This window comes from Cottoperca gobio, chromosome 4 (assembly GCF_900634415.1).
Source record: "Cottoperca gobio chromosome 4, fCotGob3.1, whole genome shotgun sequence".
In the NCBI taxonomy this organism is placed as follows: domain Eukaryota; kingdom Metazoa; phylum Chordata; class Actinopteri; order Perciformes; family Bovichtidae; genus Cottoperca; species Cottoperca gobio.
In genome coordinates this window covers 22,540,383-22,553,820 of record NC_041358.1, presented here as the reverse complement: position 1 = coordinate 22,553,820, position 13,438 = coordinate 22,540,383, and the positions used below count along the sequence as shown (strand labels likewise).

The 13,438-nt window shown below is 41.4% G+C and overlaps 1 protein-coding gene across 1 annotated transcript in view; it reads left to right on the top strand.

Annotated features, from left to right (window-relative positions):
* ncanb (neurocan b) overlaps positions 1–13,438 on the top strand; it is an 88,955-nt gene that overhangs the window by 46,053 nt on the left and 29,464 nt on the right.

The following is a 13,438-nucleotide window of genomic DNA, read 5'->3' as shown; positions in this document are numbered from 1 at the left end:
TGTGTGTGTGTGTGTGTGTGTGTGTGTGTGTGTGTGTGTGAGACTGAGAGATGCAAGGACACATGGGTCACAGAGGAGCCATGATCAGGATCAGTGATGGATGTCGCAGCTGATTACAGTGCTGAGGGAAAACAGGAAAATAAAGTATATGTGGAAAATATCAAAGTGACTTTCTTACTTACGAGACTTGAAGAAATTCAGCGACATGAACCCCACACCACTGACCTGTAATTCATCACATTTGGTTCGTGTTGTTGACAGCGTTCTGTCTGGGACAGTGATTTGGGGTAACAGCCAAAGAACGGTGGTTTGAACGATAGTAAATGTTAGATTACGTGCAGAAGCTGCACTCTTTTGTGGCGTATGTGGAACATTTCACACTGTAGTTTTACAAGTGTGGCTATCAGGGCTTTTTTTCGGAAGTTGTCTTTTTTCCATTTGCTTTATCTAAGGCCTTGGAGAAAATATTATTATTAATTATGGATAAGTACTTTAAGGAACAAATATAAACAGTAATTAGACAGATGCACCATCAGTACTCCTTTGCCTAAATTCCTGAATTAAAAAAGACTTCTAAACTTGTAAAACCTTTTGTTAGTCCGACTTCTCGAGCTCAGCGAGTTCCATATTAATTTGCACGAAGACAAAAGGCCAAGCTGAGGTTTTAAGGGTCAATGCTTATGAAAATAGGTCATAGGTCAGGGGTCAGAGGTCATGTGAGACATATTGCCCTGGGTCTGATTATCAATAGCCTTTCATTGTTATACCCAATAGTACATAGTATGCAGCATTTAGATGTGCCTGTGCATTAAAACCATTGGTGATCAATCAACAATCCAGCGTTGGATCGATCATTTGTAACAAATTCATGCTAACTGCATGAATTACACACACACGTGTAGTGTGTAATGAATTGCTGCTATCGATGTGGTTTGGGTTTGTTATTGAATGAGACAAAACATAATGATATTTTTTTCAGAAGCGATTGGAATACATTATGACATTTAAGCCTTAACGTCTGGAGGAAAGCACATTCATAAAATATTTGTTATTTACTGATTACTTCGGTGCTTGCGCGTCTCTCCTACGGCTTTCTTCTCTCTGGAGTGTTTAATTGCCTTACCGATTATGTTGCTAAACAGCTGCATATCTGATGTTTTTTTAATATCAATTACGGCCAAAAGCAAAAAGGTTAATTGCTTATAACACTTTTACCAACATAACACAGTGCTCTTCTAAAACCTGTGCCTTCATTGCTTTGTTGCATTTCACATCCGCAGCTTTTATCTCCTTCAGTTCATCATTCAGGGTTGACCCATCTTTATTGAAGGTCATATGCTTTCTCCTTAGGTTCCAAACTAGTTTAGATACATCCACCACAGCCCCATTATCGCCTATAGAGAGGCATATAAACCAAAATCCTCTGCACTGCCTCTGCTCTTCACATAACATTGTTATTTAGTAGAAAAAGAGGCAGTGGCACCACAGATGCAACACACCTTAGAGGCTGTCTCCAGGACTTAGCTTGTAGCTGCAATTATTTGGGAAGAAGCGTTTTGGAGAGCTGCATTATTGATGGCCTGTGTTTCTACTGCAGGTCTGCAGTTAATATTAATGAGGGTAAGGAAGAGAGGAAGAAAAGCTGTGGACATCTCAGTGTTAGCAGATCCTCATCTTTAAAAAGTCCTTCACTTCATCTGTATTCCTAACTTAATCTAAATTGATTCAGGGCTGTCAATGAAGACACATAGACAACAATGTGTTACACCATTTCTAAATATCTAAGCGTTAGGTTATTGTGTAGCATTAATCAGCTGGACTGTTTGGATCCTGCTGCAGGATAAGTGATTAATGAGGCACTCTGCTGCCTGTCACTTTGATGGCCATGTATTGAGATACAATAATGAATTATATTTTCTTTTCCCACAGCTGGATTAAACATTAGTTCACAGATATGAGAGAATAAACTCCTCTGGGGGATTCTACTCTTTCACTGATTGTGTCGAGATAAAATAGCCAAATAGTCTTAATGTCTTTAATCCTTTGTGTGGTTTAAACAACAAAACGTATATAAGATCTACAAACACAGCAGCTTGACAGTTTATCTTTCATTGTGTGTTTGGATTGGTTGTATAGAAAGAAAAAAAGATATTAGCTGCATTTTATGAAATTCTCGTCAGCAGATTGAGTTTGTTCAGTTACCGAAGTCACAACTTTAATTTCACTCTGTCAACGTCGATGAGAAGTCCAAGAGGTGCTCAGCATCGTAGAAAGTATGAACATTTACAGATCAATGGTAGCTGAGCAAAACCGTTCTGCTGATTAGGATCGTCATACCCTGCATAAAATGCAGCAGATTTGTTTTTTTTCTTTTAATACGACCACTTCCCACACACACACACACACACACACAAAAGCAAGATCAACTCAACAAGTGATTTCTTGACTCTGACATGTGAGTTAAGCTAATGAGGAAACCTGATGGCCGATTTATTTTCTACTGTGTCTGGGAACCTCCAAAAGCAGATGATCGCAGTGTTCTTGTAATCAAATAGTTAACAAGGAAGCTAGAAATGGAGCTTGGTCTTGGCTCATTAGGGGCTTTGTATATAAGGAGGGGACCTTCATTCTAAATGTTACAGGACGCCAGTGCAGACACGATAAAACCTCTTTCTTACTCTCTTACCGAGCTGAAGGGAATGCGCTGAAGTCTTTATACTGTGTCCGTCTTGTTGTCTTTTGTTTATCTTAAAAATCAAATCTCATTGTTGTTGACAGCAGCAGCTATTTCTGTTTAGTTCAATTGTGGTTTGCTGCGGAGGAAATGCATTAACCTCTCTTCAGTCTGTTGCTGAAGACGGGTCAACAAATCATTGTGTGTCTAACTGGAGCAAGATTTAGGGAAATCATTTCTGGTCGACTGTCAAAATTTGTTCTTCAAAAAGACCTGAATCAGGTCATCAGTGAGTCAGAAGAAAGGAAGAGGAAGTTAAATCATTTTGAGCTGTGAGACATTCATATGCATCTGGATTAACTAATAAATGAAGACGCATGTATGCAGGGTTCTCTTCAAAATCCAAACTAATAGCTGGTACACGTGTGCTTTATTGGATTTCAAATGCAGAATACGTACGTGAGGTCAAGCCGGTAAATGATCATCATCTTATCACTCTATTCCTGTCTTTCAACCCCTTGTCCTTCTTCCTCTCCATCCATCTTTCTCATGGCCCTGCGGGGTTCCCCCTCCTCCACTTTCTCCATCGTTCGCATGTTGAATTAAGGGAGATAACTCTTTCTTTTTCTCCTCAAGCAAATCAGTCAGAAACAACAACCAGAGTTCAAGTGGGCATGGCACGACACATGTGGAAAACACACCTGCACTGTCCTATCACCACCTAACTCACTACAGTGCCGTCAGATTCCCCAGGTGGTTTGAATAACTCCCAGGTCAATTTCAGCAAGAATAAATTGAATAGCAACATCCTCTATCTGTGCACACAGCAGTGTCCTCAAGTTGGTTTTCTGGTCGACAGGAATCACACCTGATACTTTTTTTATTAATATTATTTTGCACCTCCCCACACTCTCTGGCCTCATTTCAATCATGTTGATTACATCTGAGTTTTCTCTCACACTTCCTTCCTCTCTCCCTCCCTGCTTTTTTTTTTATCAAATGTAATTTTAACTTTCCGTACATTTATTTCTCTGACCACCACACACCTTTCTCGATAACTTTCCTTGTCTCCCTTCTATCACTCTCACTTCTCTTTCTTTCCTCTTTCATGTTCAGTCCATCTCCCTGCCCTCCTCTCTTCCCCTCCTCACCCCTCCAATGCGATGCTCTTTGCAGAGACCTACAGTAGAGCGCTGTATTGAAATTGCTCCGCAGTGCAGAGAAGCCTGTAGCCCCCCAGCATTTCTCCCAAATAACACATTTCATTTCCTGCCACACGTCCTCTCTCCGCCACAACCCCTAACCTCTCTCCCGCCCCTTCTCTCTCTGGCGCTCTGCTTCCGTCTCTCTCTCTCTTGCTCTGTATTTTCCTGTCAAAGGCCAATACAATTATTCATACAGAAGAGCCTCTGTACTCATGCATAAAATGAAACTTATTCAAGCTCACACGCTCACTCACCTGCATACTTGAATTGCCAAATATGCTCACAAGGGTGTGCACAAAGTATATTCTCCTTTTTACTTTCTTGTTTGTTTTTTTTATGACTCTTTTTCTCACACAGATCTGGCTTCCCACACACACACACACACACACACACACACACACACACACACACACACACACACACACACACACCTGTTTGGACCTGTCTTATATAAAACCAACCCAAGACTATATGAAGAGATAATGCATTACTCATGATTAAACAGGCCAAGAGAAACGCTCCCGCTGGGCTTCTATATTAACTAATTCCTCCTCTGAGACCCACTCTTCTCACATCAGCTCATATGATTGAGCTTGAAAGATTCATGAGGTTGCGGCTATTAATATCATCGGCCCCTAACCCACCCTACCAGTGTGTCCACAGATCTGAGTGATGAGGTCAAAGAGGATGGAATGAGAAGGACAGGCTGTGGGTGCAGATAAAGTTGTTTTTTATTGTAGATACAAACAGGCAGTTGATATATTTGTCAGCAGATCCCCCCAAAATCTGGCGGTTTGAGGTGAATCGAGGCGGAAAGTGAAATTGGCATGCTTGGAGCTCGAGGTACGCATGCGATAAAGCTGAATTATAGCCAAAAGTGTAGGACGAAGAAAAAAAAGAAAGATGCAGATAGATTCTCAGTGTGTTGCAAGGGTATGTAGAGGAAGACTGATGGAAAGGGCCAGTACTGGCGTGCTGCACCCCCACAGGACATCACATTCAGTCCTTCATTAAAGATGGAACGGATTTATGTGCCAAGTTCTCCTACGTCAATAAAGTGTAGAGTTTTACTGCTCTTTCTTGGCTTACACTTCTTCCTGCAATATGAGAACCGGTGCTGGCCATGAGGTGAAAGAATGCAGCGTTAGAAAATGATGATTCATGAAATGATGAACAGTTTGATTGCTCACGTACGGTACAGACAAGGATACAGGGTGAATACAGGAAATGGACATTCTGCTAAATACTGGGAAGTCTTAACAACATCTGTTGTGTCTATGACACCTTTGTGTTTGTGTTCACCTCCTCTAAACTTTATCAACACTAGAATGACAACCGTCTTACTTTAAAGTGGATCTACAACTTGCAAAATCTGAAGACAAAAACTATGCAAGTAGTTAAAAGTGTATTTTTGCCGAGAGTTAGACATTAAGGTCGATTCCCACTTTCATGTCTGCACAGTAAATATAAAGCTATCGCCAGCACATAGTCAACATAGTTTAACATAAAGACTGGAAACAGGGGATGACTAAATCTGTCTATCACACCTAGAACATCAATTAACAAATGTTTATCTCATTTGTTTAATCCATGCAAAAAAACGTTGTAGATTTTATAGTTAATTAAACCTATTTTTTGGTGAAATATTCAGTTTTTCTAAACAACTAAAGCAGCATGAATGATATACCAACATATGACTCAGCGCAGTGACTCAGATGAACCGTGCATGAGGCTGAATTTGACAGCGAGTGTGCAAATGTGCGAGCATGTGTCTTTTGTGTGTGTTTGATGACCAGCAGTTTGTCACAGTATGTCGGCAGCTGACGAGCTCTTAAGGGGATATGATTGGCTGTCTCAGCCCGTATTCACATGCCTCATTAATTCATCCATGCCATCGGATTCCTCAATCAGCGTTATGATTGGCTATGCCCTCCCCCACCACCCAGATTCCAATGCTGCCAACCCCACCAGGAAGGGCTGACTGGAGCTCCTCGGCATGCTGCTGACTCAGACTGTGATACATAGACGTTTGCACTCAAGTAGACACACAAACATACATACTTAAAACAGGTCAATACACACCAATTCTGTCATAGAAATCAGTCACAACACTAAACACAGATTAATAGAAGCGCATGGATACAACCTCGAGCACCTGCAGGTGTGTACGAATGTGCAGTTACTGTTCACACTATATAAGAGATGGGTAGACGGCATCATTTCCCGATATTCAATCAGCGTGGACACTCCTTTCAATCCAAACTCCTGTGGACAATGAGAAACAAAGGACATACTGGCTGCAGAGTTGAATGAGAATGAGCTGCTGTGTGTGTGCGTGTGCGTGTGCGTGTGCGTGTGCGCGCGCGTGTGTGTGTGTGTGTGTGTATGTGCTCATGTGAATGATGCATGCAGTATCTCTTTGATATAAACACACCTGCAGATTAATGAGCTGCTGGCCAAGTTGCCAGGACTCAGCTCTCTCTCTTTATCTCGTTTTCTCCCCCCCCCCCCCTCTCTCTCGCTCTCTCTCTCTCTCTCTCTCTCTCTCTCTCCCCAACACACACGTACACATGTTTCATCTTTTTTCCACCCTCCCATACACACACATCCAAACACTTGCCACCTTGAGTTGCTTCATCTTTGCTACTCTTGTTTATAATTTAGTCATCAGCTGAAGTGTCGACTGCAGTGAATGTGTGTGTGTGTGTGTGTGTGTGTGTGTTGTGTGTGTGCGTGTGTGCGTGTGTGCGTGTGTGTGTGCGTGTGCGTGTGTGTGTTGTGCTGGATGGACGGAGGCAATGACTGTGTATACACTGGGTGACTAGTGAAGCATATAAAAGGCTTGCCACGTAGAAAGCGGGCCAAATTGATTTCCCATGAAGACAGGGAGCTGGGCTTTACACAGGGGGGTCTTATCAGTTATCCAGAAACCCTCACACAACAACACCCACACACATACAGACACACATACACCTGCTCACCGGGATCAGACTTATATCATCAAGTTCATCGAGAGTGCACATACACATATAAAAACATGAACACATGCACTAATGCAGCGATGCATGTGCTGGTCCTCTGGACCTTTAAAGGTACCCTGTGGAGTTTCGGAGCACTAGCAGAGTTTTTATGAGTGGGTCCATGTTTTGTTTGCATTCTGCATGCGTGACAACACAATGCACTTTATGCTGTTGGTTTTACGTTATTACACTTTCATTGTCATTTCAAATCATTGAAGAAGAAGAAGAAGAAGAAGAAGAAGAAGAAGAAGAAGAAGAAGAAGAAGAAGAAGAAGAAGAAGAAGAAGAAGAAGAAGAAGAAGAAGAAGAAGAAGAAGAAGAAGAAGAAGAAGACATGGATGTAAACAATGCAGAATCGCAGATATGCACTGAAGTTAATGTTAGCTAAGATTATCTTCAGCAGCTACAGTGCAGAGCTTTCAACATTAAGTGTCAAAATATTGTCAGACACGATTTAGGAGTTTAGGAGTTTAGCAGCAAGATTGGCAGCTTTCATCAATATTCATAACACCATAGATTATATTAGATGATTGAGGTCAATGCAACTAATGAAATATCTTTATGTGAGCTTAGTTGAACTGTTCTCTGACTCACTGACACCTTCAGTATATATCAGAATATGTTCATATAAAAACAAGATAATTATGATTTTGCTTGCTACAAACTTACATTGACTTATATAATGTAGTCAACAAATATTATAATGGGAAGATAATTGCACTCATAATCATATATTTTCATCAAATCAATGAAACTAATGTAACAATAGTCTAACTTTCACTATAAAGCTGAAAACATCCTCTTTGAGAAATGTGAAATGGTCAAATGTTCTCGCTTCTGCGGGATGTTCCCTGCACACGCTACAGTGACCTCAGCCAACAATACAAAGGGGATTAGATTTTCCCTTAGTTCCATGGTCGCCGGCAAATTATTCAGAAAGAAATATCAGAAACAACAATGAGATAGAGAGGAATGATACCATAAAGCATGACAGAGAAAGAGACAGAGCAAAGATGATGGAGAGGATAAAGCCCTTGACCAGGCCTGAAGTGTGATGGACTGTCAAACACAAACTAGCTTAAAAAAAAGAAGTAAATAATTCTTTTTTAGTTTTACCAGAGGCCGTTTGTTTGGTTTTCAGAAATAGATATAAAGATTCAACATCAGAGCTTACTCTTCTCAGAAACACATCCTTATATAATTTCACTGTCAGTGATTAATTGATTCTGACAGCACTAAGGAAAAAAATACATAATTCCACTCTACTATTTCCTCTTTAAGTATGTCAGAAATAGCGACAGGAGGCAGAGAATAGCCTGTCATTCACCCCTCTGGGGAACTGCTCTACTTTAAGAGTACAGTTATTGTAATTTTAAGTGTGTACGCTCACAAAAGTGAGGACCAAGAGATAAGGAAAGAAGGAAATAGAATTGGGAGGATGGAAGGATGAACGGTAAAAGAGAGGAAGAACGCAATAAAGTCTGAGGGAGGGAGGAAAAGGATGCAAAGAAGGAAGCCAAGAGATAAAAAAAAAAAAGAAGGATTGAAGGTGGAGGAAAAGTGAGGGAGAAGAAGAACGGGGGAAAGAAAAGTATAAGCAGTCCATTTAAAGAGGTAGATGTGTAGTTCCTTTAAGCTGAGGTGAGATGTGTTAATGATCACACCCTGGGTGTCTCGGGTAGATAAAGATGTCAAAGAACAGGCCAAACCTCACACGGCCCAGAGGGACGCTGCCACTGCTAACACCAGGAGCCCTAAAGGGACACCTGTAAACCCTCCCGACTCAAAGGAAATTAGCCCGGCAAGACTCGCGGGGCAAAGGAGGATAAACTTGCCATTTAAAGATCTCCTGAGGGAGGGAGAGAAAGCAGAAGTTGAAGAGACTCGGGAGTGACAAATGAAAAAAGAAGTATGGAAAGCAGAGAGGGAAGGAGGAAATGTACTGTGAGGAAAGGGAAAGGAAGCGAAAGTAAAAAAGAAATGATGGCATTTCTACATGATGATTCTCCGGGTCTATTCTTTATTTCCTGTTATTTTAAAGTCGTCCACTTTCTGCAGCTTCTCTCTCTCTCCTTCTGCGAGGACACAGAAATAGAGAGTGACTCGGTATGACACTGGTGACACTGGTGGCAGCTTGCTTGGCTTCTCCTGTTCCTGGCTTCTTTTTCCTGGCCCTCTCCCGCAAAGTATAAACAGACACGGAAGATGGAGCCAGTGAATACGCAAACACACACACACACACACACACACACACACACACACACACACACACACACATAGCATCAGTGATTGGAGTCAGACTGTCAGAAGTGAGGGCTAGCAGAGCGATGTGAGATGTTGTGACACTTTACCTCATTACATTTTCCCAGGCTGTTAAGAGTGTTGCAGAAGTGCTGTCAACCAAAGCTTGGACCTGTCTGAAACATACTGTGGGCACACACACACACACACACACACACACACACACACACACACGCACTGACGCAGGGACACACATCCACATTGAAACACGTGATTTAAGATGAATCTTTAGCTGTTTTATGTATCTTATGTCACTGTGTGATTTCTTTGGAAAATGTCTACAAGGCAGGTTTAAGGCTCACTTTACTCGCTTCCCCTCGACACACACAAATGTCTGGTAAACCTAGACTATTTGGATCGTTGCCTGCACGTTTCAATACATCGTCGGGGCTCCGAGATGTAATTGCTAGGAGCTAGTGGTGAGGTACCATATCCCTGCTGATCCTAACATCTTAGCCAAGTGAAATAGATGGAACATTTTCTCTATTTTTACCAAAAACCCCAAAATGAAGGATTTTTCTCCAGACGCTGGATCCTCTGATAGGTTGATCAGTGTTGCACTGAGCTCTCTGGAGAGCAGCACAGAGCCTTGGGCTGTACCAGAGCTGCTGTGTAGTGTGTCTGTTTCCTCTTCTCCCTGCTGATCCTGATCCCTTTGTAATCCACCCGCACCCAAACACAGCTGAAGGCCCCGGACTCTGAAGTATAGTCTGCGAGCACAGACAGACAAAAACGCACATCTACATAGAGACACACGCTCAGACAGACACAAACAACTCACATGTCCAAACAAACACACACACTCCCCACAGGTGCCAGCAGATACACAGGTACAGTACATATGCAGATGTGTGCTATATGTGTTGTGTGTTAGATTAAAGATATATACTTAGCTACACATGTAAACACTGGACAAAGTTAATTGTGTTATAGTTGATGCGTCAATGTTCATTCTTAACCTTGAAGACTTCATTTAGTTTTCAATGACCAGATCTGTTCCCAGCAGCCATGGATTATTACTTTAAGAACGTCTTGTCCTTAAAATGTAAGAACTGAACGTTTATACTTGTTCTTGGAAACAGCAGCTGATAAAACAATCTCGTCTTTCATCACCAGGTTCATTAAGCAACAGTTCTGAAGCTTTCACACCTCTGCTAATAAAGATCATGTGATAAGATCAGAAGCTCATCTCATAGTTTACTCGCCACTCTCTGCTATTTGCTAAACAGGAATACCACATGTCTTGTGTATTAAAGTGGGAATCCAGCATGGTGAAAGGGTGTCATTATGCAGGATGTCCACTTTATAAAAACTGAATTCAAGTGCAGCTGTAAGCGGTAAGATGCGCTGTGTCGTTGGGACTGTTTTTACCTGGAGAAGCGATCATCGTGTGTGGGGGTTTATCACTGCAAGTGACTCCTTCCACATAATACAAACACAGCTTGTAGTACAAACATATTGACAAGTGCAACTTTAAGTTATTGTTTGCTAAGAGTGACCAAAATGTGCGTGGGCAGAAAGAGGCTCTTTCCCAAAAGAGTTCGCATTGGGAGGCGAGAGCCCCCACGTGTTCCCTGAAGCCACTTGACATTCACACGCACACACTAAGTTTATGCAGCTGTGGATATCCATTCTGCAAACACTCACAATGTGCGGTGCCAACACACACACAACAATACAAACATTCGATGAGTGTTGTTCAGAAGCACTTTCTCTCCTGCACTGTTCACACACACACACACACACACACACACAGTCCTAACAGACACATTGATTCATATAAACACACACACACAAAATCATTATATGCTCATTAATGCTGCTATACACACACCACACACACCAGCATTACAGTTATTGACAAACACAACATGGTCCATTGAGTGCGCATGCTGTTTGGACGAGTGGCGGTTCAATAGAAAGGTATCCATCTTTGTAGAGGGGCATGGAAATGTCAATGCCCCTCAGCTAGCTAAAGGAAGTCAGTCATCCAGGGTCTCGCACAATGAATGAGGACAAACACAAAGAGCCTTTCAGCAAGAACTTTTGTGTGACAAACATTTCCATTTCAAAGCCTCCATTTCATGTCCATTTAATTCCACGTAATGTCGGCTGTGGTTTGGAGGCAGTTAGGCTAATGTGAAAAGAGTGACCAGATCTTTCACTGCTGCTGGTTTGCTACAATGTGCTTCTGCGTGGGTGTGTTTCACAAATGATTGGAGGTTTTCTTGCATGAATGTGCGTTTTCTTCCACATAGCTGACATAAAAAAAGGTCTTCCTCTGTCGCATTAACGTTGTCCCTTCATGCCCTCCGTACTACCCTGTCAGATGTGAAGTCTCCATGTGGCATTTACTGGTTCAAAGGTTCTCCGTGTAATTGATCAGACTGCTGTTTGATCTGAACGGCTGGCATTTAGTCTACAAAGAAAAATGTGTTTTTCTGACTCTGTTAGGACAAACTGGCTGGCTTTCAAATGCCTGTGCCTGCCACCTACAGAAGTTGGGATGAATAGTTGGGATTACTCATGTATAAGCGTATAATGAGATTTTCATTTGCTCACCGTCTACCTTCTGCATGTGTATCTGTACACATGTACTTTCATAATGAATCAACACAATCGTTTGTTCATTCTTGCTTCATCTTTTCACTTAACGAAGCACTTTTTGCTCACAAGTTGCCGATGCATTCACGCCTGAGACATTTTGATGAAACAGGACTCCTTCAGAAGTTTCCCTCAATAATTAAATGGCTCTAAAAAACGCAATAATGTCGCACGTAGTACTATAATTCCAGCTCCCAGCACAGCATTAGGTTGACAGGCAAAATGGCTCCAATCTTGACCTCCAATATGGATGATTGTAGTATTTTTGGCGTTCCAAATGCATAGCAAACACCTGAACGCAGGAGCAACAATCACTTAAAATCACATTCAGAATGAACCTCTTAAGACTTGTGCAAAGGAAATTGTAGCTATTTTTGTGTCAAAGCCAACAAATGCCAAGTAAAAAAATATCTCAAATGCTTCTCACTTTGACATTTCCTTTTATTTGATGTTGTTGGTGAATATTTATGAGTGTTTGGAGGAGAGAATAGGACATTTGCAAAACAACGCATTCAAATAGATGTCTGAAAGAAGTGCGACAGCATTTTTATGAGCCTTGGAGGACGGATAAGAAGACAGACGTGTATTGACCTTTGACCTAATTTGATTGACCCAATATCGTCATTTTCAAAACATTTAAAAAATAACAATAAATACAATGTATAAAACCTGATATGGATCATAGTAGAAGCTGATAAAGAAAATTGCGTTTTCAGAATTTCAAGTTAAATGGAAAGCTCTTTATTATTTCAGTCGTAGGCTCAGACAGAATCTCTTCACACCTCATGCTACTCCGTTGACAATCTTAATACGACGGATTTCTGGTGTAAGAAATCACCAAAAGGCTTTAAATCCTTTGAGTGGTGCTTTTATGTTGTCATTTGTGTCTAAAGTGAGCTTTTAATTAATCCATAGACCTCTCAGGATTCTCTGATACTCGCTAAGAGTCCTTATATGTGATTTAAAGTCAATCATTTTTATCTGGACATGAAGACCTCTTAAATCTTAGAAAACCAGCCACTACTTTTTCGGAGATCCTGCCTCATTATGTGAGAACAGGATGTTCTTCACTTCCTCATTGGTGAAAGGAAACTAGGCTGTGCTGTTTATAATGTGTAGTTGGTAATGATATTATCTTGCAGAGTTCACAGAGTTTGTCCTTTTTAAAAATCAGTTCCCACTGCCAGCGGAAAGTTGCAGTACGGGATATTACCTCTTTTAACCATGCCATTCGTTTTATGGCAGTATTACTCCACCACTAAAATGATATACTATGTTTTAATGCATGCCAATATCGATTCCTCTCTCCAAGCCTTTATTACCCTCTCTCCCTCTCTGCTGGACTCCTCCTGGCTAAACCTATAAGGATTCATAGCCATGAAATTGCTGATTGCACTTGAGGTCTCATTAATAAAATGAGCTGTTTACTTTTTACTTGGCTTGAGCATTCACAAACACCGTGGCTGGGGCACAAATTGAAAGCATAAATCTCACTGTTGTAAAGTAGAAAAAGACCCTCCAGAAGTCAGAAAGAGAAGGACGAGAGTGTCAGGGAGGACGGACAGGTGATGGAGTTGATCTCGGGCTGGACGTAGCTCTGCCCTAGTAAACAGGTAATACACATTTTATCGGAT